The following is a 4,140-nucleotide window of genomic DNA, read 5'->3' as shown; positions in this document are numbered from 1 at the left end:
TAAAATCAGACTTTTCTTGATTTGGCTTCAACTCACCTCATAAACTTAAAGGGAATTCTTCCTTTATTAAATCTATTAGAATCCATTGTTCACTCCATGAGGCACTTTGTAATTTTATAGCTCTCTAATATGTTTCCCACCCCCTAGCCTTTCTGACCTAAAGACAGCTAATCTTTTTATTCATGCCTCCTTTTTGCCAGATGGCAGCCCATCCCCCTCCCGTGCCCTTAATCTCTTTCTCGTCTTCTCTGGCTCTTCCCCCAATCCTTCCTCTCTTGAGCTCTGCCCTTCTGAAAGGGCAGTGACCCAAACCATCCCCAGGGTATGGCTAATGGGATGATTGCCCTGACCCTGCACTCTGGGAGTTCCCACCCAGGAGCAGAGACCAGGTGGTTGGTGGGATGGAGGTGGGGTGAGGGCAAAGAAGCTGGATGCTTCACGAGCCAGAGGTTAAAAAAAAAAGATTGATGTGCCCATGAATACATTAAAAATCAGTAGCTAAGTTGAGGTTGGCTGCTTAAATATGGCATCCTCCCCTTCCTTTGAGTTCTTCCTCTTCTTGCTCCATAGACCCCTTCATGAGAGCCCTCCCTTTCTTGGGCCCCCAATCCTCCTCTTAATGTTTATTTGCCACATTCAATTTGGATAAACACTTCCTTTTGGGGAAGGGTATGTGACACATGGTTCATGGGGGGTGGCATACCAGTGAAGAACTATCCTTGTGCAGATGCTAGTAGGTTGGGACAAAGAGAGGAAACAAAATTCCTGGACCCTGATGTGTAATGAACATGAATGATTCCTTGACTTCCTTGGTGCCCTGAGCTGATGCGCCTCAGGCTCTGAGTAGTATTGGCTCCAGGGCTACCGAGAAAGATGAGTCTGAACACCTAGCAGAGTGTTCTAAGTCTGCCACCATTCTAAGAATAACGAGCTAACTGATCTGACATCAGACTGCATTAAGGATCCCCTAAGGGGTTGCTTTTCAAGCAACTCATGGTTTTAGCCAATAGGTGATTTTTCAGGGTTAGGCTGAGGGGGGAGAATGGGGATAGCTGAGAGTGGAGGAAGTAAGGAGGAGGTGCAATGAGATGCTTCACACAAAGATATGGTGCACACCTTTCAAGGACATCTCTTTCTGTCTATCAGTCCTTATGCCAAGGAATTACCAAGAAAAAAATCTAGAAGAAAAGTGGCGGTGCATGGAGGACTGCTGGCATCTCATCCACACTGCCTCATGACTCATTTTTCCTCTGAACCTGAAGGCTCAGCTTACATGTTAATAGAATTCTATTAAGTAAAGGCATCTTTCCTTCCTGGAACTTGGTCTGAATACACCAAGTGGAACTCCCACACTTACAGACTCAAGTGGGGTCCCATGACATTTCTCCAACAGCCGCCTCTCTTGAATTATGGAATTGCACAATGAGCTTGCGAAAGCAAGGAGTGTGGCCAAAGAATTAACTTCTAAGAGAACCTTACCCAGAAGTCATTTGACCTTTCCCCTTGATTGTCAAAGAAGTGCTTATCTTGGCAAAATAGTAGGATGAGGTAAGGTGGGTACCTTCCTGCCCCACCAGGTTCTTCTACTTGAAAGACGCTTGCAGTCTTTGCTATACTCAGAGTTCCTGAACTCCTGGCTTTCAAGTCTAATTTCTGCCTGCCAACTGCATAAATGATGTGAATTGCGACTTCAAGGTTCATATTTTCCAGTAAAATGTCCCCAGAGGCTTTGACAAAGACACGTCAATGTTGGATTCATAATTAAAATTGCACATATACTTAGTATTCAGATACGCAATTTATCTGAGGGAAAAACTCACTCTTCTTGTATTTGATCAGTGTTATCAGAACCATAGATAAAAGTACTCTTATGTATCTAGGTTTGGAAAATCCTGGATTTTCATGCTAAAAATAGTTGTTTCACTGACTGTACAATTCAGTTAAAAAGCCTCCTGTGAATCAGAGCCAATACTACTTCTTCCAGGAGGCCTGGGTAATTTCCATGAAATATTCTCTAAGTCATATGGTGAGGAGAAAGTTAAAATGGATATTCCCTACACATAGTGGCATTCATCCTTATTTCTTCTTGCCTGTTTGTGAGAAAGAGCAAATAAAATAAAAGGAACTACCAGAGAGAGAGAGAGAGAGAGAGAGAGAACAAATATATCTGCAGACCTATGTTCAGGAGACAATGTGCCTTGTATCCAGAAGACACACAATGAGTATGTATTCCTTTTAAAAATGGAGTCTAGACAATGGAACTTGATTCTCTTTACTAGCCACTGGAATCTTCAGATGGCCATCAGGATAGAATGCAATACCAGTTACCATTAAACCTAGATTCAGAGATGCTGAAAAAAAATCTCCAGAGCATCCAAGATATATATAAATCTCCCTTCCCCTCTCCCCACCCTCCATCTCTGCGGGAAACATAGCTTTGAAGAAGTAGAGGTTAAAAGGCAGATTGACTTTCTCCTCTCAAAAATGAAAGACTTGGGGCACCTGGGTGGCTCAGTGGTTGAGTGTCTGCCCTCAGCTCAAGTCGTGATCCAGGGGTCCTGGGATGGAGTCCTGCATCGGGGTCCCCGTGGGGAGCCTGTTTGCCCTCTGCCTATGTCTCTGCCTCTCTATTTCTGTGTCTCTCATGAATAAATAAATAAAATCTTTTTTTAGAAAAGGAGAGACTTGGATTCCATTACTCCATAAAGTTGTTCCAACACCTAATTTTAAAACTGAGGCCTAGTCAAATAAAGTGCATATTGGTTTTTCAACCAGCTACTCTGGGCAATGATATCATGGTGATTCTGACATTTTTTTAAAAGGTTTTATTTAAAAATCTGAGGCACCCAGGTGTCCCGATTCTGAGGAATTTTAGAGTCAAAAAGGATATGGTACAGTAAACAGGGTATTTTTACCTTGATGATAAAGATACTGTAACTGGTCAACATTCCAAAGTGTGCCAGTGATGTCCTCAGCCAAGAAATGTCTATTCTTCTTCTTGCTTGTTTGCCTTGTGATTTAGAACCCTCTTTTGGAGGCACAGTGCCCTGGGCAAACTCTCTGCAGATCATAGTAACTCCCACTATTTTCATTTCATATTAAGGAGTGAAGACACAAGAGTTCCTTTCTACATTTCCCTGGAATCTTGCTTGGAGAACTGAGGCAGAAGACTCCAGGGGACTGCAAAAGCAGAGAAGTAACACTTGGCAAATTGGAACTGCTATCATATGTAGGAGACAGAAGATTTCAGTGCCCTTACTGTTGCCATGGGTGCAGTAGAAGCGTGGGTGTGAGTGTGGGCATGTGACTCTGATTCTCAGAATATGTGATTGCTATGCCAAGCCTTTCACCATGAGCCTCTGGAAGTTGGCGCTAATAGCTCTGTCTGATCTCTGAAGCAGTATAAAGCTCCCATATTCTCAGGAAAAGGCCTGAAATATTCTCCCCTATTTCCTCTGCATGAGGGCTCCTGGGTCATAATGGTACCCACAGAACTTTGATGGTCAAGGTCTATACCCTTTAACAGCTCTGGTGGGTGGAGGAGTGACTTGGACTACAAGCAGCCTTAATTAGAAACAAACAAACAACAGGTATCTGGGTGCCTGGGTGGCTCAGTTGGTTGAGCATCTGACTCTTGCTCAGGTTGTGATCTCACCCCTGAGTGGGTCCCACACTCAGCACTCAGTGGGGAGTCTGCTTGGGATTCTCTCAATCCCTCTCCTTCTACCCTACCCCTCCTCCCCCTACATGCCCCCACACACTCTTTATCAAAAAAATAAATAAATCTTAAAAAATAAGAATAATAAAAAAAAACCCAACAGATATCATTGCCTAACATTTCCACAGGGCAGCTAAAGGGGAGAGACTGATCGATTATGCATTGAGAATGACTAGCCAAAAGCCAGACTCCTCCATCACAACCTAGTGGTAGGTCAAACCGTAGCATTGCCAACAGCTGACTCTTCTGAGTTTGCCCTGTTAGGAAAGTCTGTTTTGGGTGATTCAGTAAGGCAGCTGGCAAGCTGGAGAAACCATTTATCACTTCACCCAGGGAAGCCTGTAATCTAATAGCATCAGTTCTGTTGGAAACAAGAGCATAGAGGCATGGTTGCTTTGGGGAAGGTAATCTGAGCAGCGCCA

Source organism: Nyctereutes procyonoides, unplaced genomic scaffold, assembly GCF_905146905.1.
Source record: "Nyctereutes procyonoides isolate TBG_1078 unplaced genomic scaffold, NYPRO_anot_genome, whole genome shotgun sequence".
Taxonomy (NCBI): domain Eukaryota; kingdom Metazoa; phylum Chordata; class Mammalia; order Carnivora; family Canidae; genus Nyctereutes; species Nyctereutes procyonoides.
Note: the sequence above shows the minus strand (reverse complement) of the source record.